The following is a 27,441-nucleotide window of genomic DNA, read 5'->3' as shown; positions in this document are numbered from 1 at the left end:
AAGATAGTCAATAAAGAATCAAGTTTAGATCGAGTTTACTTTCTCTGTCAAAGAAGGAGCTGATCAGACTTCCCTAAAAAAAAAAAAAAAAAGCTTCCCCCTGCTTGGAAACATATGTTTGTACTTGCAGCCTAACTGGATACTTGAACCTCTGTGAGTTAATAGATAAACTGTAGACAAGAGACCACCAGTGGAGAGAAAATGTATTTTGTATCTTAGAGTTAAGAGATCAATTGAGGGGTTTTGGTATCCTTCCCACACTGAGCCATTTCAAAGTAACAGAATAACCACAAGACAGCTTTGTGGTCTGGAATGCTGATTAAAAGGAGCCCTGAGCTTCCAAGAGGCAGAACTCAAGAGTGTGCAGAGAAAAAAAAATTGCTTCCAATTACCAGAAAAAGAAGTTTTAATTTCATTTTTTTTAAACCAAACCCTGTATGGATTAACCAGTGATAACTGTTTACATGATTGAACTGGAGAAAGAGGGCACTGAAGGAGCAGTGAAATGTTTCTCAAAGCCTCTCAGATCATGGCATAAAGGCAGCAGAAGGAACAAATGTTCTTGCTAGAAGTTTGTGATGGGCTGACTCTGACTGGACACCAAGTGCCCACCAAAGCTGCTCCATCCCTCCCCTCCTCAGATGAGCAGGGGAAACAAAATACAACAAAAGAGAAGGACAGGGACAGATCCCTCAGGAATTACTGTCAAAGGCAAAACAGGCTTGACTTGGGGAAAATTAATTTAATTTATTGCAAATCGAAGCAGAGAAGGGTAATGAGAAACAAAGCCAAATCTTAAAACACCTTCCCCCCACCCCTCCCTTGTTCCCAAGCTTAACAGTTCCCAGCAAGGCTGGGCTCAGGTGACAGACAAGGGTGGGCTCAGGCTGAGCATGAGATACAGGGGTCTGTGCTGCAGTGGTTGGAGGTGGGAAGAAGAGCCACCTCCTCATCTACACCTGCAGATATCCTGTGCAAGCCAAACAGACCAGAATTTTTTATATTTCTACATGTTTCCACCTTCCCTTTTGAGCTCACACTGTCATACAGTCACCTGCTGCAGCGCTGTCCCCACCAGAACTCTGCCAGTCCCAGGGCACTTCTACATTTACATAAACCAGGCAACATCTCTCCTTTGTTGCACAAAGGTGTTAATAAATGCCTGGCTTTGAATTAAAAGGTGATAATGGAAAACAGAGACCCCCAACGTGTCAATCCTTCTGATGCCTGCAAAACACCATCTGATGTCTCAAACAGCCCAAAACAGCTGTGCATGAGCTGAACAAAACCCTACTTATATGAACAAAACCTTAAAAAGCTTACAAGGGAGGAGAAGCTTGTGGCAGGTGGATATGGAGTAGAAGAACAACAGAAGCCTGAAATAAATGTGAGCAACAACTTTTAAAGGCTGCAGCAAAACTCTAAACCAATATTGCAAGGGAAGCCTGGCTGTTAGGTAGAAAATAAAGTTGGAAGGTTTATTCTTCACTGTATTACCACATTTAATCAAACTTTTGAACGTTGTAAGTGAAAGTTCTCCATTCCCCTACTGTCTCTCAGTATGATTCTACCTGCACTTTACTCAGTGCAAAGGTTTTTTCATTGGTTCTTAATTCAGATTTTGCAGTAGTTGAAAGGACTGAAGATTGCAAATTGTCTACAATTCTTGCATTTAAAAAATCTTGATCAGGAATCTTTGCTTGCTGACAGTAGTAGGAGCCTGTTAAAGCCTGGAGTAGCTTTTGTTTGGCAGTGGGACTGGAAAATCCACCCTGAGGTGTATCTGATGGAATAACTATTCAGACATGCCATTCATGGTGCCAGGTAGCCCAGCTTCATGAAGTTCTAGAAAGACTAAAACTTATTTTAGGAGAACCTTTAGTTCTACTAAAACCAATGCTGTGGCCCCTCACATATTTGGTGTGGTGATCACTAGATCCTGGTCTTCCATCTAGACCTCAGTGGGTTCTCTAAAACAACACCTAAACCAGCATAAAGGTGTTAATAAATCCCCAATTAATTTATGCATGAATGTCCAATTACTTCCTGCATGAATGCACAATTAGCTCATGCATGAGTGCCTAATTATTTTATCCATGAGTGCCCAGATAATTTATGCATGAGCACCCAATCAGTGTGTGCATGAGTTCCCAATTACTTCATGCATGAGCTACATCTTAAATACATGTGTGCAGTTTTACTTTGCATATGTAAAATTAATTCACTTGTTGTCATCACATATTCTGAATCAAATCAGAGACCAAGCAAACCTAAACTCTACTTTTTTATTTCTCTACACATACATGTATAAACCTAAGCATTTACTGAGGCAGGACTGTGATTCTGCCAGCTTTTTTTCTCAAAAGTAAAGCATCACAAAGTTAAAACTCTTGGCTGCTGGCTGAGTTATGGGCCTGATAACACATTGAAAGACCCCAGCCAGTGTGAGTACTCCTTTATATTTCAGAGATAGGAAGGGATAGAAAAGAGGAACATAAGATCCAACTGACTGACCACAGCACATCTGTGTCTGGGACTGCACTCGGAAAAGGCAGCGTGACCTCACCAGCTGCTGCATTAAGCAAAAGAGACAAAATTTTATACCAACTTAACACTTGCACTTTCCATTTTCAAAAGCAACCTGCAGTGGGTAGGAGTATTCTAAAGCCTTACCCCCTGAGCTCCTAAGCCACTCTTAAACCCATCTGCATCTCTCTCTGTGCTGCTTACACGTTGCTTCTTGCTGCAGTCCAGAAGTCATCAGTGGACGAGCCTGGGCAGAGGTGGAAGAGCTGGTTCACACTTCAATCTGTTCCTCCAAACTCCTTTCACCCAGTTGGAGTTGTTCATGTAAGACACAGGGACAGCAATGCAGATTGGCACGTGAGGAAACACAGAACCTTCATGTCGGGATCGGCCACCCCAAGTGTTCCCCTGGCACTGAGAATGGGTCTCTCCCAATATCCATGGGTAGGAGGGAACTGCAGCAACCACTTCCCAGCAAACCTATCCCTGCTGAGCAGTCTGGATAATAAAGCACCCCCCCAAAGCTGTGACCTGTGAAAGGAGCAAATTAATGTAGCCATCACAACTGCAGGCATCTGTCTGTAATTCTGTGTCTGCGTCGCTGCCCTGAGCTCCGGGAGGTGCCCTGGCAACCCATTGTGGTGTGAAACCTGTAATTACTCCGTGTACAACACTGAAGGAAAGACAGGCTGCCACAAGGTTAACAAATCAAGCTCTGGGAGACAAATAGGAGTGGTGAATTGTGAGCCCTTGGGCCCTTGTGACAAACATGGCACTGCAGAGTGCTTCCATTTGTTATCCAGGCAGTCCCAGCACCTGTTAGCACACGGGCGCCTCCGGGCTGGTGCCAGTTCCATGCCTTGCCTTTAAATCAGCTGTGCTCAACATTCAGCTACAGACCAAAAGGCTCTGGGAGATTCTACTTTGCCCGTTTCTTAGGTCTCCCAAGCACTGGCAGATGTATCTTCTAAAATATCACACAGTTTGGATCCAACATAGCGTAACAGGAACCTTTCTGTCTCCTTTTTCCTCTCTGTAGCTGCTAGATAAAGTTCAGATTATGTAAATCACTTATGCACCTTCTATTTACTTGATTACAAGATCCAGTCTGTTTCTTTCTTGCTTATGTGAGCATTAAAGTGGCAAACATTACTAACTTCAGTTAAACTTTTCCTGATCTACATCAGTATAGTTGAGAAGCAAATTGGAACCTTCATGAAGTAAACAAATCCCAGGATAAGTATCTTCTATTTCAGTCACTGTTCTTGCTGTTAATAAATTTTCCATTATCTGAGCAGCAAAATTATATCCTTTCATTTAAAATTGCAGGTCCTGACAAAAATGTGTATTATTGGGCTTTAAGAGACATTTTAAAATCTGTACTTGCAAAACAAGTCTTCGTATTTATTTTATCATCACAAACTTTTGGTTCAGTATCATTGTTGATTAAAGCATTAACTTCTGTGTGTCTGTTTGAATTTGCACAAATCATCCCACAGTGGTTAATGTGAACGTGGGTTAATGGCAGTGACTGGAAACTAAAGTGATTTCATCTTTTCAGCTGAAAAGCTTAATGTTCCTTTTGTCTCTCCTTGAAATAGGAACCTCCCAAAAATATTGTTGGACTTATTTTTTTGGTGGAAGGGATCTTCTTTCTTCATTGATTAGCTCCTGTTCTCTAAAATAATGAAGTTTCCTTTAATTGTCTTGCTATTTAAATTTGAGCAGATGAAAAACTGTTGGAGAGATCATCACAGGATGGGCAAGGCTTCATTTTTCTGGCTGTGCCAGGAACCTCTTTCGATGCTGGGGAAGTTGCTTTGATGTCCAAGCCAGTGACTGTTACTCTGCACCAGCTGAGCCCTAAGAATTCACTGACTGTGCATGGGCTTAGCCTCTTGCAAGCTGAAAATGGAGCTGGATGAACAGTGCACATTTCAGCTTGAATGGAAAAATTATATTAAAATACATTGGCTTCTATTAATCCAAAATAGGAAGTATTTTTGTTTGTCTGTGAAAATAAATCCCATGGATTTTATTTTGAGGCAATATTTTATACAATTAGCATTTTTTATTCTTGCTTCATATTAACCTTTTTTTAGCCTCTCTCTATAATCCCCACATCCTCTGTCATATAATCCCATTTTAAAAATGCAGTGTTGAAACCCAATGATGAAAGATTGCATTCTGGAAATTGTTCAAATTGTTCAAATTGTTCAAGCTATTAAATAAGACATCCACGATTTCTTGTTTTGCAGCGAGAAGTCGTGAAGTTTGTCTCTTCTGGTCTTCCCTGGAGAATATTAAAGTATTGTAGCAGAGTGTATTATTCCATCAAACTCTTCTGCACTCGCTTTTATGGCTGTTGGCCTGTGTTTTTTTGTGTGCTGCACCTTTCAGCTCTGACAGGCTCTGCTGTCTGCAGAGCTGCATGGGTGTTTGAGCTCGGGGTAGCCTGAGACAGACACCCACCTGAAAGCAACACTTTCAGGAAAACCTGTTTTGTTCCATCTTTTTTTTCCCTCTCCTTCCTCACGTCAAAGTCATTCAAACTGAAAATAGCTGTTGAACTTTGGTTCTGTAGAAATCCAGCACAGCAGAGACGCTTTTCACATTTTCCTGAGTTGTTTCCTTCCAACACTACGATGTTCAGGAGCAGTATTGTGTATAAAATGAATTTGGTGGCATTGGCTGAATTGATTCCATCATGATGAAATTCATTAATGAATCATTGTGGTTTTGTTATGATAGTGGTGATTAGTACCTGGATTTTCTAGTGAATTCTACCTAAGAATCAGTTGTGCTGTTGGTCTGATGGATTCTGTGTATTTATCAGACAATAATGGCCAATAAAGCCATGGGTTTGTACCAAGTACAATCAATCTCTGCTGGAATATCCAAGCCCAGGGAGTAGCTATGGGGGTGATAACAGCACTGTGAGCTAATTCCTTTTCACATCACAAGCTATTCACCAGAAACTGCCTCTTTATTATCCTTTCTCCGTGTGTTGAGCTTATTGACTGTTAATCTGGATTAACAATGCTGAGTGGTGACAATAAATGATAATCATTTTGCTCCATTAGATGATGTTGATTCTCTGTTACCTCTCCCCATCACAACGCACTGCTGAAGTTACTGATGCTCTGGTTCTTCTACAAATTACATTCTTTAGGGCAAAAAGAAAGTTCTTTGTGTACAGGGAGTTTGTGCTGCTAGAGATTTAAGGGATGTTGAAATCATGGGAAACAACAGAGTTCTTAAAGGCTGTGGTTGCTGGGTTTATTTTGAGATAGGCTGTTCCTATGTAATTATCTCTCCTGAGGAACTGGAAGGAGAGGGAGAGGAATGGGAATACCAAACAAAACACAAATGTATGCAAAATACAAATTTCTTTAATTGGAATTAGGGAAGTAGCAGGGAATTCAAAAACATTTAGAGGAGCAAATTCAAATTTTGTAAGCCCTGACCTAGAGAACAAAATAAAACAAAGAATGACAAGAAGAAAGAAAAACAACCTTCTGAACATATATGTGGGGCCAAATTTAGAAACAATGGGACATCTTCTTATCTACCAGTAAATAAAGACAATATGTTTTGATTGCTTTCAATTGGCACAGGCTGGATGAAAAGTTCAAATGCTGGGGAAGGAGAGGACATAAAAATGTATTTTTATGAATCAGAAATGCAGAAAACTGATTGTAATTCATAACTCCATGCTGGTTTTATTGTTTTCAAACCACACATCAGTGCTTATGCAACAGAATTCTCAGTTTAATATGTAATGAGTGTGCTGTTCAGTAGTATATTTTATTAGGCATTAGGAAGAGTTATGGAGCCATCCATATGACATGGATTACAGAACGTGTCAAGAAATCAAGGGTGATTTTTGCTTCTTTACCAAACAAAATATACTTTAAGTAATTGCTATTAACTGATATTACTTGCCAGGAGACCTATTTTTATATAACAGAACAAAATGGAAAAGGAGAAGAAGATTATGAAAAGTAAGTAAACACAGAGCTGGATTTCACAGAAAAAGGATTAGTTTTTTTTTTTTTATTTATTTTAACTAACATGCAATCTTAAATTAGATCTAGTGTAGAGAAATCAAAAGATGGAGCTTTAATGTTTCTTAATACTTAGTTTTCACAGAGGAAAACTCAATGTTCTCTAAATGTTTTTGGACCACTTCCACGGTTAGAAAAAAATTCTGTAGTTTAAAATAATAAAATTGGGCAGAACAAAAAACATAACAGGTCAGAAAAGTTTTCTTTGCATTTTGAGACACGTAGTTCTTTAAGGATGGAGATAACAGGGCTGCAGAGCTCTGGATTTGAATGTTTGGTTCAGTTGAAAACTTTCTGAATGTCCTTGGATAAATCAGCTGATAAATCCTAAAGACCTCACTTTTTTTTTTCTCTCTCTCTTTTTTTCCCCCCGATCTGATTCCCTTGATTGTTTGATTTTATTAGCACTGACTGTTGACTCGATCTTTGTGCAGCACCCAACACAGCAAGAGTTGTTTTGAATTTTAGTGGATGATGATTGAAGCCTCTATGCCCTGTTATAGTAATAAAAAATACTTATTAAATTTTGCAAACATTTGGCATAACCTCCATTCAGTGTAAATAGGAGAATCCACTGAAGCTTTTCTGTTACAATTTAGTTGCCTGCTGTATTTTTTCATTATATTTGAAGGCTGTGTGCCAGAACTCTCACGCTTCTCCAACAGAGTTTTAATGTCTATTTTCTTACCCTGAAAAGAAAAAGCATCTTCAGAATGAAATGAGTCACGACAAGAAAGGAAACCAAGATAATTGAAAAAAATAAATTAAATACTTTCTCAACTTATTCTATACTGTTACAGACTTCAGCCAAAACACAGCTTTGTTCTTACTGGTGTGAAGACTCTTGCAAAGGACCTGTGTATATCTGAACTGTAAGAACGTGTAGAGTTCAAATAAAGAGGTAAAATTTAGAATACAGCCAAGAAATGCTGTCTTGAGCTTCTTCACATAAAACAGAACTGTATCTTCATAACTTTAAAAAAGTCAGTTGCATCCTAAAAGACTTCCCCTGATAGAACAGATACTAAGGAAGGGGATTTGTGCACTGAAAACAAATAGAAATTCAACATTGATTATTCTTCCTCAAGCAAAAAAAGTCCTTCAACAAAGTATTCTGCTCCATGTAGTGTAAACCACTGAGCAGGTTCCTTAAGTACCAAAGTGCTTTATTTTATCACTTCCATCATATCCACAGAGAGAGTCATAATTAACCCACAAGTTCTTTAAAGCTATAAGCACCAATTCTTTTAATTGGTTAAATGTTAGAAACTTACATTATGTAAATGCAAGGAGGGTTTACTGAAATTTGTTCTAGTGATAATCCATCTGTCTTGGAGGAAGGCCAATGTACAAGCAATTGTGCCACTCTCAAAGAGCAGTAGAAGGAAGATTTCTCTTTCGTGTTCCACATGACTCAATGTGATCTCTGTATACTTTTATATTCCCAGCAACAATCACAATGGCTCTTCTGAGCAGGATGCCAGATAGTCTTTAACATGAGCAGCTTACACTGCTTGGAAATGGCACTATAAAAATGAATATGCTTTATTCTTTTAAAACATGCATAGTATCAACTCTTTGTGGCAGCTAACAATTTTCAAGCAGAGGAGGCTCAACCCAGTTAATTTTAAAAGCATTAAGACAGAAATATGTATTTTCCACAAGCATTCAAATGTTAAAGTAGCCAAGACAGAAAGACAAAACCCCTTTCTGCTGCCCTGCAGCAAGAGAATAGACAGATAAATTTTTTTGACTGCTGTGCTTGCTGCTTACATTTAAAGTGTTTGATAATGGCAGGATAATATCTTAAATTAGGGAGGCACATGCACAATTTCATTTCACTGGAAACATATATGCAGTACACTTTCTCAATTCTTTAGAAATATTTCTATAGCACACTTTAAGTAGTAGGAAGCTGCAATGATAATTTCATTTATCCTGCTTTAGAAGACAATTACATGTTGCTGTGTGAGGAGCCTGGCTTCTGTCTGGCATTTGTATTGAATTTGCTGTGTCCCAAGTGATGCTGTGAGGTGCCTGACAGCTGTAGGGAGCCATCCTGGCCAGACAGACTCCCTGGCAGCACAGGGCTTTCAACACCCCCTCCTTCAGAGGCAGCTCAGGCCTCTGAGCCTGCAAATCACAGTTGTGTAAAAATACCTTGAGTCTTGTGAACAGCTCCTCACAGTTCCGAGCATCAAGCACCACCCGAATTCAGTTTAACTGTGGGGGCCAAAGGGTCAAGGGTTTCCATGCAGGAAAGAAGCACTTTAACCCAAGGTGTGGTTGGTTTTGGGGGGCTGGAGGGACAGTGCAGTGGTTCTCACAGCTGTATAGTAGAATCATTTAGGTTGGAAAAGACCTTTAGGATCATCAAGTACAACTGTAAACCCACACTGCCAAGTCCACCACTAACACATCATCTGAGCTACCTGCACCACAGAGGGGAATGTTAACCCAGCTGAGTTACAGGCAGTCTTCACATCCAAAATACAGCAGAGAGATGCTACAATGAGAGTTAAGCAAGGAAAACTGAAGAGAAATGTTTTGGGATGTCCTCAGGGCACACCACATGTCCCAAACCTACCTTAACCTCCCCCTGACCCCAGAGTCACTGTGCCCAATGCTGTCCTTGCTTCACAGACGAGCATCATCCGTGTGTTTCCATTCCAGGTGGCACTGAGTCATTGAGAGTGAGTAAAATCCCACATTGGAGTGTCCCAGTTTGTTGTTACAAACACTGAAAAGTTCAGAAGATTGTTTTCTAAATTGTTTCTGAGATGCTATTACCTTCCTCCTCTTCCAGTGAATCTGCAGCAGCCAAATGCTCTGTGCTGTTAAAATGCTTCAGATGCTGCCTGTAGTTTATTGTTCCCTAGAAGCAATTTATTTCATTATAATGTACTCATGAAAGAACATTAGTGTTTAATTATCAGGAGAACTATTCTTAGCAAGGCTCAGGCTGAAGTATGAAGTCCTTGACTGTTAGTTGCTGCTCATCTACAAACTGATGGCTGACAGAGCAAATGTCAGGTGCGTTGGTTCAACGACCTCATGCAAATAATATCTGTTGTGAACTTTATCATTTTTTTTCCATTAAAATTCTTTTCGAGAATAAATCTTGCCAATTCGACATACTGTGGCTGGCAGAGTGAAAACTCACGTGAAGTAGCTTTGTACCACTGCAAGGAAAAGCTCAGTATGGTAATATCTGCGTGCACGGTGGTGGTGGTAACCCTGTGTGAAGGAGGGATAGAAGTGATCACGGATCCGCTTTTGCCCTCTGCACTGGGAGGAGAATTTCATTCTAGTTTGCTGTGTCAGTTACTGATGCTGATTCTCTAGCTATAAGCAAAAGATTCAAAGTAATAAACATGACAGACCTGAGGTAATATAAGGAAACCTTGATGGGAACCCTGGTCTTTCTCCTATAATGCTGTAGCTTAATAGCACTTCAGTTAAGGAGTTATTTTATCCATTTACCCTTAGTAATTTAAAGGCAGTAGCACCATTTTCTCAGTCAATAGATTATGGTCCCAAGTTTTGACCTGAATACCAAGGTATTCAGCAACTGCTGTACTCAGGAGTGTGAATCACACAAATTGTAACGAGTTGGTAGGTGGATCCATAGCTTTGGATGCAAAAGTCTGGCAGAGTACAACAGAATTACTCAGGAGTAAAACAGGGAAATAATCAAAAGCGTGGCAGAAAGTTTAGTTCTTGTCCATAAATCAACATGAACTGTTTGTTGAAAAATCAGTGAGCCATGATGATAAAAAAGTGATAAATATCATTACAAGCAAGTACTGAGCTATGCAAGATGATTTTATTCATTGCTTCTGTACATAGTACCTGAATATGCATGGCATTCTCTGGATACACTGGGATCAATACTGCAATGAATAAGCTCCTTTAACTTGAAATAGCAAAACACTGTTTTCCTGTCATTATGATTTCTGCATTTTAGTTTTAATCTTGCCCTATGTTGTCCCTCTTCCCTCCTCTGGTAGTAAAATCCTCTGTCCCATATGTGATGGAGAAGACAAACCTTCACGGAATTTAAAATACTCCTGGATTTCATAATCACTGACAAAAAGCAAAACACCTAATTTCTTTTGACTTCCCCACGAAGTCTAATTCTGTGAAAAAAATCCTGCCTTTATCAACAACATCAAAGCTGAAGTTTATTCTTCAAGGCCTCAGAACTTGGCCTTTAATCACAGGTTGGCTAAATACCACGCACGGTGCAAACCAAAATGAACCTCGAGTGCGAGTATGTCATTTGCAATCCCAGCTGATTAATCATTTTGTTGGTGTTATAAATGAATGTTAATTGCCACGTGTGCATCTCTGTGCCCAATGCATTAAAACACGAGGTGGGAATTTTCATCCTCTCTGGCTGAATGTTCCCCCAGGGCAGGACGCTGTCGCTGAGCAACGGGGAGAGCTGTCACCATCCCCCGGGCTGGGGTGGGACCCTTGTGCCAGCAGTGCTCTGGGCACGTGAGTGTGCCCTGAGTGTGAGCAGGGCACCCCATGTATAAACATGAACCCCTGTGAGCAGGGCACCCCACGTGTGACCACGTACCCCCTGAGCGACGCATCCCACGTGTGAGCAGTGCACCCCACGTGTGAGCAGTGCACCCCACGTGTGAGCAGTGCACCCCACATGTGAAACACACCTCATGTGTGAGCAGTGTATCCCATGTATGAGCAGTGCACTCCATATGAGAAATGCACCCCATGTATGAGCAGGGCACCCCACATATGAGCAGTGCACCCCACATGTGAAACGCACTTCACGTATGAGCAGTGCACCCCATGTATGACCATGCACCCCCTGTGAGCAACGAACCCCATGAGTAACACACCTCATGTGTGAACAGTGTATCCCATGTATGACCGTGCACCCCCTGTGAGCAATGAACCCCACGTGTGAGCAGTGCACCCCATGTATGACATGCCTCCTCTGTGAGCAGTGCACCCCATGTGTGAGCATGAATCCCTGTGAGCAGTGAACCCCATGTATGAGCAGTGTACCCCATGTATGAGCAGTGCACCCCATGTACAAGTAGTGCACCCCATACGTGAGCAGTGCACCCCATACGTGAGCAGTGCACCCCATGAGTGAGTAGTGCACCCCACACATGGGCAGTGCACCCCACACACAAGCCCTGCAACTCGTGCGGCTGCACTGAACACAATGCGCTCCCTCTGGGAGTGTTGGGAGCCCCTGTCCAAACGTGCCCCACATCATGTCACTGCTCCCCAAACACCAGAGTACCCCAGGTGGGCGCTGTTACCCATGTGGAGCTAATGAGATCTCATTATTGGCCCCACCTGTGCTGGGGGGATGCTGGGACACACCGGAGCACTCTAAAAGCCCCCTGGAACACAGCACAACCCTCCTGGAACACACCAGAACCCTCCCTTGTCACCTGCTGCTCCAGGAATCTCCTGCTCTGTGTGTTCTGGGCTCCTGTTGTGCTTCCAAAGGTAAGGGAAGGCTTAAACAAAAAAACTTGCTTCGAACCCTCAAAATAGATGTTGTTGTTGGAAGTTATTCTTGCCCTTGTTCTCCTTTTGCTTTGTTGTCACTTTTGGCCTCCTCAGTGGTGCTTTTTGTATCATGCTGTGCTAACGGGAGAGCTCACCCTGGCACAAGCTTTGTGGCTGTGTGGTGCTTTTGGAGGAATAAACAGGAGCTGTGTCCCTTCAGACACCTGTGTAGGGCTGCACAGTTACAGTGGTGGTTGTTCAGGGTGTCAGGAAGAAGTGACACTGTTTCCCCCCAGCAGCTCAGCTGCACAGCAGGTTTTGTGAAGAAAGCTGCTGCTGTGTCCAGGTTGCTTTTGTGTTTTTTTCTGAGGGAGTGAAAAAAGGAGTTTAGCACATGTGTCTTTGCTGCTTTAACTATAGCGCTCACTATCCCATGAATGCCATAATATGTATTGATTTGTTTGCTTTCCACTGTGAAGTGTTTAATGTTGCTACTTGAAAGATGATTTTTTAAAAGTGTGGTGTTATACTGAGTTGGTTCTGACATCAAAAAATCAAGGGAAAATGAGCAGAGGAGAGAGCAAGGATATCACAATGATTAATTGCTGCATTAGCATTCAGGCACTGAGTGTATTTTGCTTTACGGATGCTTGTTTCTAGGGGTATGATCGTGGCTTCTGGGTTCTATTAAAAGATGTGTGTCCTAGGTATTGAAGCTCAATTTCAGAGGGATTGCATTCCTGTAGAATGAAGGAAGGAAGCAGAGGAGAAGGGAAAAGAGAGAAAAAAGTTCTGTGGTTAAATACCAGCTCCAAACAATGCAGAGTGTGGAGCCTTGGACAAGTTTGATCAGCCAGCATTTGTGAAACTGAACTGCTACCAAAAAAATACACTCTTAAATTTATTTGGAAGTGCGTGAAAATTGTTTCTGCCACGTCTCTCACATGAAAAAAGTCAGCACTGTGCAGTCCCCTGAGCTTTTGATGGGGTTTGGGGTGATCTGCTGGATCTGTGTTTGCTTACTTCATCTGAGTTGAGGTCGGTTATTTGGTGAATTTTTTGGTGATGTTGTAGAGTTTGGAGAATTGTTCAGGAATCTTTAACTTAGTGATATATCTTCTGTTATGATTGTTTTTAAAAGTACCATTATGAATTGCTCAGTATGACTTCAAATGCAGGTACAGTCTCTGTTTTGGCTTGGTAGCTAAACCTATGTCTAATTTTATGTGTAAATCTAGTCCCACTGTTACCACTTGTGCTTAAAAGTAGGCACATGCTACTTTTTTGTAAAAGCCACATGCTTTTACATTTTATATATATATATATATATATATATAAAAGACCACAAAAATCCACAAGTGTTCCCCTGTGTTTTGATGCTGTTGCAACAGCACAGAAGCAACCAGGAGCCAGACCAAGCAGTTGACCGAAAGGCTGACCACAAACACATATCTGTGGCTTGGCTGTGTGCCAACAAATCCCAAGTCATTCGTGGTTTCATTCCCGGGCCATCCAAGTGTGTGTTTAACAATCCTTTCAGGAGCTTTGTGCCAAAGAACTTTTCATGAGTGAGGCATGCACGGCCTTCAATGGATTTGCAGCCCTGAAGTAAAGGATGCATCAGGGAATTCTGAGGTTCACTGCAGTTAAAGCCAGAAATGACCACTGGCTTCAGCACCCCTGGCTTGAGCCTCTGGCAATGCCCATTTTCAGATTAGGTGTGGATTTTGTGGACAGCACTGGTGAAATTCACTGTTGCAGCTGAGAACAGACAATGCTGAGCAGAGTGCCAAGAGCCACGGAGCTTCAGGTCTGTTTGTCACAAGGCAAGTTGTTTTTTATACATTCTCATCTTGTGGAACCAGCCATGCATGATTGTAATGAGTGATGGCCTGATTAAATCAAAAGCAGACATGGAAGAAACACTATTAATCTGTAAGCATATGTGATGCTAACAGCCATCAAAACATAATGTTGCAATTATCCTAGGTAGGCAAGAATAATTCTCTCTAATTAAATTCTGAGGATATATATTTGGATGCATGTTCTGGATCTTCTGTCATTTCTATACTGCTAGAAAGAAAGGTACCAGAATAATTCCTAGTTATCCTGACCGCATGCCTTTTGATTGCAAATTCATTTTAGCACAGCCTGCCTGGGGACAGGCTTTGTAAATACAATGTGCTATCAAAACAGATCATGTGTTCTCAAACATGTCAGTGGCATCAGTATCTTTTCTTTTCTCTTTTTTTTTTCCTCCTTCTGTGGCAAAATAAGATGTAATTTCATATCAGATCATACAGCTTCACAATAATATTTTTAGAAACATCAAAATAATAGTAAAGAATGTGTAATATACTGTAGCAAGTTGATTTAGATAAAGCAGCCTCGCTGTATACATCAGCTGCAGCTCCAAAGACTCCTTCTGGCAATTCTTGGAAAGTGGAGGGAGAAATACAGTTTTGTACTATTCCTTTCTGGGAGTTTTTTTGTATTTTTTTTTTCCCACTTTAAATCCCCTCTAGAAAATCTGCTGACTGCTTGTCACTCTTATTTTGATTAACAAATGCAGCAACCCTCCATGAATCCCCCAAAAGTCATTCTGGGCAGAAGTGTCACCTGCTGCACCTTGTGGCCATATCCTGGGGTCACCAAGGACAGACTTAGGGCTGATGTTGCAAAGTGCAGCACCCTGAGGAGCTTCATTTACAGTTTTGGTTGCTCATTATTTTGTTCCTTTTTTGCTGGTGGCTGAAATCCACCCTGATGCAAAATGCCAACACAAACCCCTTCATCCCTATTGGTCTGATCTTCTTCAGGTGCAAATAAAGTTCTAACAAGAAGTAGGAAATAGTTGTCTTCAAAGGTTTCTTGTGTCACTGAGGCCCAGGCACACACACAAAATTTTTAGAAATATTTCCCCTGTCATGTATCCCTTTCAGTGTCCAGATACTCTAATTTGCTGCTGGGCATGGTTTGGAGTTTGGGTGAAAAACTTGAAATTGCATTAGCCTTTATCACTTTTGAAAATCAAAAACAAAACAAAAATGGTGGCTAATGAGGATATTTGATGATTTGTGGTGACTTTGATATAATAATTGACTTCTAATATGTGGTTTCAAAGCAGTTGGATGAGATTCACTCTTGTGACTTCTGTATCTATTCTATTCTTATCTTCAATGTCTATTATAAAGAGACCTCTCCACGTCTTTGTACTAAAATTCCTTTTATCATTTGAAGATTCTTGAAAAGTATAATAGGAAAAAGAAATTACCAGGAACACACCTGATTAATTCACAAATTAATTGAGGCCAATTTAGATGACATTAGAGCATGATGACTTTCATTAATAAATAAAACTATTATCAAAAGGAACGAGCATTTTTTTCCTTACTTTGAGTATACCCGTTCAGTTCCCATAATTTAAATAATCCAACAGTTTCTCACTTCCCAGTGGTCACCAGGGGTGCAATTCATTGTGGTGGAATAGACCTGCTGCAGCTCAGATATTCAAAATAGTAGGAGATGTCTGGTGCATAAAGCTTTGTCCTAGATCCCTGCATGAGGGGGAATGTTTTAATTGTTCACATTACAGCTGCAGCTTTTGCCCCAGACACATATTCTGAAAAATATGCAGGCAAATATTGCTCCTGATGGCTTAGAAGTGTAGTTATGCTGCAGAGCTATTATTGGAAGGGAGGCAGAATCACTGTGGTGAGTCACTGATGGATCAGCCTGGGACGCTCTGTAATTCCTCATTTGCTGTAAAATCAACAGTGTTTTCCATCTGCCACTGTTGCCATTTGTGTGATGGTTGTTCCTAGAGCTTCTCTTGAGCTTGACTGGACAGATGTATTTGTCCAGTGCAAAGTGCAGGGGAAAAAAAAAATCCACCTTTCTAAGTAAGTTGTGATCTTAGAGGTGAAAGTGTGGAAAGGGACAGGTGAAACTCTTCACTGAGAGTTGCATAAATCAGTTAGAACTGAGACCTGAACCTGCCCGGGTCTGGAACCTCAACATGTAAGTCCAGGTGAGGAGAGGTCCTTCCAACTTCCATAAAAGTGGGATTCAACTCAAGCGTGTCAAGGGCATGGCAGCAATGTTACTGGGAAATGATAAACAAGGATACTTTGCCTGGATTTTTTAGTTCTTTTACCTTTCTTGGAGTTGGATGTATATTTACCATTCCTTCAAGCCTTGTGTGTAGTAACATTAATGGTAATTTAGAGTGTTATGTCCCATAGAAGAAGCAGTTCAAGACATTACCAACCATCCATTGCCTTAGCAATCAACCTGCAAACTCCAATAATGAATTGATATGCTGATATATATATATATGAATTTTCTGAGTGGCTCTGTTCACCCTAGTGTGCAGTAATGGTAATGGGAGAGGGTTTTACAGCCCTCCTCTCCCCCTCCACCCAGGCTGTATCTGACAACAGCCTCTGACCCCCCACTGTTATCATTATTTAGATGATAATGGTTCAGAGAGGAGCCAGCTGGAGGAGGGGTTATTTTTAGTTATTCTAAATACTTCAGAGTCTTACATAACTGGATTTGAGCAATAGTTGATGCCAGACAATCTCACATAATCAGTTACAGCGCTCCATCAGCTCTCTCCTTATATTCACAGAACAGTTTGTGCCCCAGAGAGGGGGTTAGGCAGCAAACATCACATCTAGAGCTGCAAAAACTGCAAGAAAAAAGCAATGGCTTGAAAACTCCTGAACAGTGAGAGCATACATTGGAAAATCAAGCCCTTTGGATAATTTCCAAAGGGGAAGAACTGCACTGGTAAATATGCTCAGGTTGAAGTTGTAAGGTTCAGTATTGGATGTTTTTTAACAAGCATCTGCTGGATCTGTTGATACCTTCATCTGTGGTGCTTGATCTAAGCCGTTCTGGTAGAGTTCCAGGCCTTGTGTTAGGAACAGGAGGATTGCTTTTACCCCTACAGGCGTGAACACCAGGAAACTCCCTCACAGTCCTGGTGTCTGGTTGTGCTCAGCATGACTTTCATTTGTGCAGTGGCTTATTTATGGCACTTTGCTTAGTTGATGGTCTTTGTAAACATTCCCGTGTTTAAACAAATAAATAAATTGTGCTCTTTCCATGAGGGACACGTGAGATCCAGCCTGAGGACTGCTGGTGTATTCTTACATTGCTCAGTTATGCTTAGTGTTGACAGAAGTTCGCTGCTGTTTGTTCCTCTCTATCCAGTTGTGTGGTATCACCTACTCAAACATTTGGGGGTCTCAGGAGGAATTGTAGAAATGGCCAGGAAAGATAAAAGTAGAAGGTCAAACAACAAACTGCACTGTGCAATTAGCCTGGCTGCTGTTCCTGAGTCACAAATGGAGGCTATTTTCCAAAAAAGGGATCAATATACAGTTTGTTATTGTTACACATGAAGGAAAAATAAATAGTGTCTTGAGCTTCTTTTCGTGAGGAATTCCTTATCACTCCTGAGCAGCTTGGGATAGCACAGAAGGCAAACAAGCCTTCAAAGGTTCCCCTTGCAGGGAGCGTGGCTGGAACATTCAAATGACATTGGTTCAGTTCCAAGTTCAGCTGATGTTGACTTTTAAACCTCAGCAACACAGAAGGTGTTGGGCTGTGGGAAAAGCAGTGCTCCAACCCGAGTGCCAAGGAAAGTTTGGCGTGACTGAGACCAGTCTCACATCTGTGCAGGTGAGCATCCAACCCCTGCATGCTGCATTCTTAGCATGAGTAGTAAGGCTGATGTGCAGACAAGCCAGATTTCAACTTATTTAAATATATTGCCATCTGTTGCCTCCTAGAGGAACCAGGACACTCAGGTCCTGCTTGGGCTTTGCACTGTCTTAGGGGTCTGTATCTGTGGTATGGGAAAATGCTGCTTGTTTTCCTGATGGTCTTCAGGTGAAACAGCAGGTGCTGATGAAATATGGAGCAGCTTAACATATCAGAAGTAACCCAGGGACTGTTCTGTTCTAATCCTCCACCACCCTTTGGATCAATTCCTGTCCCTGAACACCCACAGCTCATGGGCTTTTTGTGACGTGGTGATGGTGATAGCTACCCTTGAGAACCCAAGAGTAGGTAGGGGACTGCTTGACATTCTCCTACAAATGGATTTAGTGCATGAAAGAAGTACACAAACAGAAAAGAAGTGGGGGGAAAAAATATAATTGAAGGTCTATTCTAAGATGAGAGGCATCTGATTTTCTGGCTTTAAAAAAACCTGTTTGCCTTGTTTTTGCAAGGAAAGGCCATTTCTCTCTTTGTAGTGTCTATTTTTAAGCAGTTGAATTAAAATTAATTATCTCATGTCTGATAGCCGGTTTTGCACAGAGACCTGTCTGAAAGAGTCATTGATTTCCCTGCTCGCAGCGTGGTCACTGCCTGCACAACGAGTGCTTCATCTTTTAATCTCCACTATGAAAGGAACAACAGAGGTCACTGTGGACTTATATTGTTCAAAGTGATTACAGCAGAGCTGAGAGAGCTTGCAACAAGGCCAGCCTGCTCTTCATTTAAGTATATATATATATATTTATTTCTCTCTGCTCCCCCACCACCTGGGACCCACACATTTGTGAATCCAGGGAGAGCTAATTAAAATGGCTTGTTCCTTTTAAATAAGTCTGCAAGCAGCTTGGTACAAAGCCAGAGCAGGTATCATTTTCATATCCCTGCTTTAAAAAGGAGGATATTGTCCTTTCCTTTCTCTCGAGCAAAATGTCTCCTGGTTTTGTTCCTCCTTACCCCTACCTTTAATTACTATTTATTAGAGACATTGAGCTGCCCTGGAGACTTAAAAACCAAGCAAAGTGGACAATCTGTTGGAGAACCTGCTATAGCAAATGTCATGCCTTTTCCACCTCTGCTATCTTACCATAGACCCCGTGATAAGAAACAGTTCATGTCTGAAAGAACTTCCAATAACAGGCAGGAGATACAGGCATAAAGAAAAATAATTATACTGTAAATTATTTTCACACCATTTACCCATTCAAATCTGTTTGGAAAGCAAACACTGTCCTTGGACTTTCACATTCACTTGTGCTTTCAAAGATCCTGAAGCAAATGGACTAAGTGAAAGAAATTAAATATGCTTTCCCTGTAATGGAAAATACATAATGAGAGGCAGCATTTTCATGTCTGCTTGTAACCACAAGGATTGTTGCATTCCAGTATATTCCAGGGCTGGCAGTCAAATAATCAACAGCACACTGGATCTTTCAGATGAAAATGAATACACAGCTTTATCATTAGAATGACAGTCATCCCATCTTTACCATCCCTCATGCTGGTAACTTATATAGAATATTTACTTTTTTGAGTCTCTCTTTCGGTAGCTTTTACTGCAACCAAGACAAAACCCCCACAACCTTATTATATGAATATATTTTCAACTCCTGATCATCCAGTCACAGGGGGCCACTCGGTCTGACAGCTGCAAACACAACCAAACGTTGTGCTGCACGTGGACATTTCAGGCAAATGTTTAAATTGGCATTTGCAAAAGTTGGCTGTCTGCCAGCAGCAGTGAGAAACAAATATTGCTTATCAGATCATATTACACGTTCCATAAATGCCAAAGTCATCCCTTTCTGCTGCTCCAGTGCGGCAAAGAACTGGGATGAATCTGAGACCAAGAAGCTTCTTCTGGTTCTTTACATACTATAAAATACTGCTGTCTTTTCCCCACAGTTGCAGCACTCACCCATGGACTTGATGCTTCCATTACAAGAGAGTCATAAAAAAACCCTTGTAACTGTCCATTGTGGTGGCATATTCCCTCTCCATTCAATTATATGGGAAATTGTAGCCAGACCTAATATTAAAAATGCCTTCACACATTAACTTAATGCATTGCAGCTTCACTAATAGGATGCATTGGAAGCTAATTCTAACTTTTAAAATAGTAAATTCTATTAAATCGTAAATATGGCATCTTTGGTGTGATGCCTATTGTGTATAAATTACAGGGCAATGCTCTATTTGACTTCAGCGATTTCTTCCCTCTCTTGTTTGCATTATGCTTCCTGATCTGTTTTACAACAGTTTATTTTGCAGTTTATTTCTACAATAAATAGAAGAACCACTTTGACATGGGACAGCCCTTAATGCTTCTGTGTGAGCTGTCATTCCTCTGGGGATCGTGTTGGCTTCTCCAAAACTTCTCAGAACTGGTTAAGAAGGAATTCCAATTCTGTGCAGAGGAGAAGCACGAGGTCTCCTTTTTAACTACTCAGAACAGGGCTTAAATGTTGCAACAGGAATCCTTTGCCCAGGGTGAACTTCATCCTGACAGTAGGATGAAAACAATGTGGTCTGAACAAGCAAGCTCTTTTTTACTTCTAATTCTGTAATTCAAACCCAGGAAAGTGAGTGAAGTGCAATTGATTGCTCAGTAAAACACTCAATTAGAGTAGATTATCTGAAGTAAAAGAATGGCAAACAAGAATTTATTTTTCTTTGTCATTAAGGAAGCTTGCTAACAGAATCACTGCAGAACCAAAGGGGAAGTCATCAGCAGAGAATTATTTTATTTAAAAACGTGCATTGTGTTCCTTCTCAGAGGCTTGGGTTTTTTTGGAAGGGATGTTGAGTATTCTTGTTGCTTGTTTATTTGGGGGTTTTTTGGCTCTTGATTCTACGGACATGGCTTGGGCCTTCCTTTGCCTGCTGATGTCACCTCACCTTTGCTTCTTTACAGTGTTTGCTGGTCATTTGTACCAGCAATGGCAATAGTCAGTGGAATGTGATATACCCATTCAATACCATGCTCCCACTGATGGAAAAGTGGAAAGGTGTAATGGACTGTTGAAGACAGTCAGTCATTTCTCTTCCATTGGCTGCTCAAGCAAAATGCAGATTTCTCCCTCCTGAAACAGTACAAGTGGAAACTCAGCTATCGTCGCTGATCTTAGATATTAAAGTTTGTTGTTTTACGCATTTTCTTCTGCAAAATAACACTGACAGATTGATTTTTCTTGCTGTGTTTAGTGCTGGAATCAGTTTGTGCTGGTTTGTTGAGACTGCCCTTTGCCAGCATGGCAAGACCAGCGATGGGCCTCTCATCAAAATCCCGTGTCTCCCAGCACTCATTAGTGTTCTGGGATGGTTTCTCCCCCTCCCTTTTCTCCTGTGAATTAAACTGTCAAATTATTGAGCCAACAGTTCGTGACCAGTCTAAAAATACTGAGGAAAATAAGTTCTGCGTGGCTTATAAACAGAGTTATGGGTCACGTTGGATGACAGAGAGCAGCAGACATTAGATTACGGGGGTTTTTCACCGCCACCTCTTTCCTCTGATTATTCAGAGGGGTCAGGCTCTTGCTTGAGCTCCTCACCCTCCCAGGCTGCCTTCTGTTGCTCTCCCCACGTGCTGCAGAGCTGTTATTTGTGAAAGACAGGCGGCATCTGTGCGGGTGGGAGCAGAGCTGTGCCCCACAGACAGGGCAGTGCCTGCTGGGGAGGTGGGAGCCTTGGCCTGCTGATGTTGTTCCCAGCAATAAACAAACAGGAAGCAAAGTCCTGTTTGCTTGCTCCTGAGAGCCCCCACCATCTGTCATCCTCTATAGATTTTCAGACTCGCTGGTTTGCTAATTAATCATGTTGGGTGCGAGGGGAACGTGCATTTGGTGTTTCTGCAGGGAAACAAGGTAGAAGAGGGAAGTTGCTGCAGCGTCCCTGCCCTGATTAGCTTTGTGATAAGGGGCAGCTCATCAGGGATTGTGAGTACCTCCTGGCTGCTCTGTCCCCTATCAAGAGAGCAGGTGGTGAGTGGGAAGGCAGGGACAGGCTGTGTATGGAATTTCTGCTCTGCCTGCCCTGAAAACGTGAATCGGTGTTTATGATGGGAAAAATGATCTGTGCCAGATAAAGGGCTGGTGGAGATGACATCTCTAGGCATGACTTTGTGCTGATCTTCCAAAAATTTTGCAGTAGCTCCACAGATACCATGTCTTGGCTGAAAGACATGCTTAAAGGTGTCTGAATAGCTGACACAGTGTCACTGGTAAATGACATTGCAGTAAATGCAGAGGGAGAAGTTCTGTATTCCCAATATGTGTTGTATATGGTACGATGAGCACACACTGAAGAATGGGAAGCACATATTGCAGAATATAAAATGTCTCTGGCTGCACATAAACTGCACTTCAAGTATTCTGTGAAACTGGCCTATTTTTATGAATCTCAGATATATTGACAGACAATATATAGGCAAAATGCTATTGCAGCAGTTCTAAAAATCATTTTCATGATGTAAAGTAGCAATATTTTTCACCAGTTATAAAATTATATTGGCTTCCTATAATTCATTTAATGGCAATTATACTAAAAATACTTCCACTTGAAGTAAGTATCTGCAAGAGCTTCACAGAAGTGGGAATGTTTGCCAGATATTTGCTTACACAAGCTACACCTTCACAATGTAATCAAAGAAGCTGTTTTGCTATTAGTTCTGCATGAATTTGTAGCCTCCAAGCCACTGACAAGATGTGGATGAATAATGCCAGTGTCAAGGCACTGTGAAGGCTCAGAAGGAACCTAAAATTCCTTATATTTCAAATTACTCTCCAGAGCTTTCAAAATTGGATTCAATTGAATGAGTTCTTGGAAAGAGGAAGAAATAGCTTGTCTCCATTTGTAACTGGGCCAGGCATAAACTACAAGCTTTACTGCTGCTTCCTACACTGCTCAGGAATTCGAAAATGTATCTGAATGATGAGCAGCTGAAGAGGTTTTGCCAGGACTGGAACTGCGTTATCTCTGCCTTGAATCATTTTTAATGTTTGACTCTGCAGAGATTCAGATGAGGAATCAAAGGGCTGGATTCCTCTGTCTGCTAAATTGAACCGGCTGTTGAATTGGCTGTTCTGCTATAAATGGAATGTGTTTGGCCAGAAAACATCTCCCCAAGCTTCACATTTCTGTTAGTTGAGGTGCTTATCGTTGCTTTTCTGTAACTCCCCTCTCCCAAGCCCCACCAAATCTGGGCTGCCCAGAGCTGAGCAGAAAGGACACACAAGGAAGCAGGCGGGAGGGGGAAGAACATGGGAACAAGTTCAGGGTGGGAGGCTCAGCCACACCTCCTTATCAGCTGTTATCAGGTTGTGTCTGCCTTGAGTCTGCTTGGAGCAGATCAGGAGAACCAGGAACGAGGTGGCAGCAGCCACTTTCCTCTGGAACGTGTTGTTTCCCTGGTGTTTGGTTCCGTGTGGTGGAGAACTGAGTCAAACCCTCCTGCTGCTGTTCTGGGTGGGCTGTGCTGGTGACAGACACGGTGCTGGGGGCTTGGAGGGTGTTGCAGCTTGGATCTGCTGGTGTCTCTGGAAGTAGGAGGACAATGATAGTGCTGATAGTACCACTGTGTAATGTCAAGACAAAATCAAAGTTCCTGGGAAGTTTTGTGCTGTCACTGCCTTTGCCTGTGTAGTTTGTTCCGTGGGCTCTGACAATGATTAAAACATTCCATGCTATGAGAGTCTGTCCCTTTTTGAACTTTATCCTCTTCTTTGTCCTGGGTTAGAGAAGTAAAAAGTGCTTTTCACTTAGCATGATGAGTCGCTCCATTGTAATATCAAAATCTGGGCATTTATTTGGAATTGGAGTGAAATAATTTATAAAACCCTGTAGAAACTATCTTGATTCAAATGATAAAAAGATATCATTATAATTATTAAAATAGAAGGTACCTTTTTCAGAATACTTTGCCAGCCTGTTTAACTAAAGAATGGAAATACAGCTGTGCGTGAGAAAAATGATTTAAAAGAATTCTAATACTATTTAAGGGGCAATTTCATATCAGTCTGGATGAACAAGACTGCCTCATTTGTACCTACCACATGAAATTCTCTGAGTATATTGATTTAATTAATTGCACTAAATCGCAGAAAAATGTTTCTGGCTTTCTAGGAAGCCATAGCTAAAATATCTGACACCAAACTTTCTCACTTCACTCATTCCACTTAACATTAGTTCCCAATTTAGAGCAGCAGAAAAATGTTCTTTGCAGTTTAAGGAGAAAGGGGGGAAAAAAAAAAGCTTCCTAAAATAAGCAAAGTTAAAATGAATAACTTGTGGTAATCTTTGTGGCTCTTCTTAGAGGTCTCTAACTCTGTCAGAGGGGCTTTGTGCAGTGCAATGCAGCCCTCTGGAGAGTTCTCCAGGCAGCTGAATCCATCAGCCGTGTCCCATTAGCTCTGGCTGTGCTCCCTTCGTGTCTCATTTGGAGCCAGCCCTGAATATCCCCACACGGTCTCTGCAAACTCTTGGCCAGGTGACAGCATTGTCAGCTTGTGTGTGTGCTGGAGCAGATCCATGGGGAGCCTGTGTGTGTGATTCTGAGGATATCTGCAGAAGAAAACTCCAGCCCAGTTCTGTGTCGCCTTCTAAATATGTCCTGTGGAGGACAGAGCTGTGGAACAATTTGTGTTAGAAGATGGTGCTCCACCCCCAGCTTCAACCCTTCCACTCTCATGGGTCTCCTAGAACTAAACAGATGTGCTAGAACTGCTCCTTTGTTCTCTTTCTGTGGTTGAATCTATCCCCATTTTCCCAGGAATGATGCAGCCAGTTTTTGGCAGCTGCAGTGGCAATACTCATAGTTACATTTTGTGTTAATGATGCTGTGATAGATCAATAAATGAGTCCTTCAAAAGACAAAAGGACACTTTTAAGCTCATCTTTTTTCTCTTTGCTGTGATTCCCCACCACATAACATAAATTACTACTATATATGGTCTTCTCCGGAAAGTATATGGGGAATCATAGAATCATTTAGGTTGGAAAAGACTCTTAAGATCAAGTCTGACTGAAAAACTAACACTGCCAAGTCCTTCATTTACTTTAAAATCCCTAATAATAAGCTTAGTCATAAATATTAGTTGCAAATTTTAGAATAAATGCTTTGCAGGCCCTTTAATCTAACAGATTGTATCAGTGCTCAGAGGAAATCCAAATAACAAAAATAGAGGGCAGGGCTTGGCATTCTGTGGGAAGATTCCTGCATTGGATGTGCATCACAAATGGTCTGTGTGGCTCATGTGACCTCGGAATATGCTACCATAAGGGAAACTCAGGCAGCACAGAGCTAACATTTGAACATTTGCTGTTCTCTGCTTTGAAAGCATAAGGGCCATGCTGGAGGTGCAGGTCTGTCCTGCCTCTCCTGGCTGCCCAAACCACCAGTTTAGTTCCTGGCTTCACTGAGGTCGACCACCAAATATGAAAACAGGGAAAGATTTGGAAAGTTTGCTGCTACAGCAGTTATCAGGGACAAAGAATTGAGGTCTGAATTTCTGATTGTGCTTCAGAAGGCAGAATAAAAAGATCTGACTTGGTTTGGAGGGTGGCTTGGAAACTTATTTTATCCTAAATACAGTAAGTTAAGTAAGCTGGGCTCCTTGTCCAGAGTGTTTGTTCAACTGTGTTTAGACTTGATTTCTATAGTGCTCCTTTTGTTGATGGGCAGTTTTATCCTTCCTGTCTAACCTTGTGATGTCACCCAAACTTTGACTTGATTGAAACTTCCTAATTCATGCACAGTGATTTCTAAAGATGCTGCTCTACACATCATAAACACATGTGGTTTATATTGTAAACACATCTTTTTTTTTCTTGTGGACTTTCACTGTAGAATAAATTCTTTTCCAGCCACTAGTACTACTGGGTTGCACTGATAGTGGGATTCTTTTATTGTGGGGTTTTTGAAATTATTTTATAGATTACCTATCATTGCTTCCAACAGTAGATAGCTTTAGCTAATGTAGTGGAACTAGAATTTTTCCCCTTGATGTCTGCACTTTCTGGCCTTTTGTTCCATGTGTAATAGATGGGATGTAATAGAGAATCGTGCATCGACCCTCCAAATGTTGCAGTCAGCTGTGGCTTCAAACATGTGGTTCAAGGAATAAACAAGTGTCAGCTAATTTAACATCTGCCAATTTCCACTGAATTCTATGGGGTAGTTTCTTAGGGATGATATGATATCTACAGTTAAAGTCTCTTATCATTATTGGATGGTGAATGGGAGTACATGGCTGTTAACAACAGCCAATAAAGGCTCTTGCCCTGCCAGACAAGCTGTGTTATCCAGCTGAATTAGAGTCAGCTCAGCTCTATCCAGCCACACTGGCTCACTTGTGTCCTTCCAAATGCAGCATATGTGCTGGAGTTTGCTGCTAAGGATGAAGGGTGATGCTGGGAGAGGTTCTGTAGGGCAGGAGGGTGAAAGACCCATTAAATGTAGGTGAGGAATGAGGTGGTTAGAGCTGCACACCAGTGCCAGTAGCAAAGCCATACAGCACCTACTCTGTGATGAGGAAGTCTGGATTTAAATTAAGGGACAGTGGTGTTCAATATGATGTGTTTATTGAAACAAAACTTGTAGCATAATTATGTGTGATGTTGATAAAAAGCAGCTCTTCCCAACCAGCAGCTTTGGTGTGATGGGACAGAGGGAGCTGAGCCAGGGGGGTGCTCAGTGTCAGGTGGGCTGTGTCTGCTTTGGCTCTGCAGGACTCTGTGCCTCTCCAATGCTTCCAATGCCACAGCATTTTAGGAATCCTGCACCTGGAACAAGGACCAGGAGAGGCTGCCTGGGAATCAGCTTTTATCCAGCTGTCTAATGTTGTCAGTGCAATAACTTTTTCTCGTGAAAGTTTGTTATTTGGCAGGTCTGCACTGGAAGTGGAAACTGTACGGCATGAGAGCTACAAAATAGATGAATATACAAAAGGAGACAAAAGAGATGAGAACTGCTTTTAATCTTCTCATGCCACAGTAAATTACCGACTGACCCAAATGCTGTTTTGATCTACTTTAGTCTCTTGCAATGCTCTATGAGATGGATGAGCTTTTTGGTTGCAAACTCTTCATTAACACAGCAGAGAGACACAAATACCACTGCTATTGGAAAGGCAAAGGGCTGGAACTTGAATAGACCAAACCTCTTAAATCTGGAATTTAAAGAGAGCTAGGATCTTACAGGAGAAATTGTTTTCCATCTCTTTCACCCAATTCTCAGAATCATGTCTCTTGGATTTGTAAATTTTGGAACTTTGTTGTTGGAAAAAAATCATTTTACGTATGTCAGCACATTCTATAAGCTCTAACATGCCAGAAAACAGCAAGTGTGGTACATATACATGAAGGAAACTGGGAGACCTCAGACATGGTTGCATGTGGGGGAAGTGGGGTTGCTCTTGACAACAGCAGGCTGTTGGGTTCTTAGTTGGCTCTCCCCTTAGTTACTTGCCTAAAATGTTCACGTACCTCATTTCAGAGCAGTTTTGGATCATGCTACAAGTTTCTCACCTTGTCTGTTGTAGCTTCTGAGATATTTCAAGACTGC

General features: G+C 41.5%; 1 long non-coding RNA gene across 1 annotated transcript in view; it reads left to right on the top strand.

Moving 5' to 3' along the window:
* The first annotated feature begins 12,002 nt into the window (after positions 1 to 12,002).
* Positions 12,003 to 27,441, top strand: part of LOC113970481 — a 105,101-nt gene continuing 89,662 nt past the window's right edge. Inside the window, exon 1 of the long non-coding RNA XR_003535186.1 lies at positions 12,003 to 12,089. This is a non-coding gene — a long non-coding RNA (uncharacterized LOC113970481). The remainder of the gene's footprint in view (positions 12,090 to 27,441) is intronic.

This window comes from Neopelma chrysocephalum, unplaced genomic scaffold, assembly GCF_003984885.1.
Source record: "Neopelma chrysocephalum unplaced genomic scaffold, ASM398488v2 Primary Assembly neopelma1_77, whole genome shotgun sequence".
NCBI lineage: Eukaryota > Metazoa > Chordata > Aves > Passeriformes > Pipridae > Neopelma > Neopelma chrysocephalum.
This window is presented reverse-complemented; position numbering and strand designations above follow the sequence as displayed.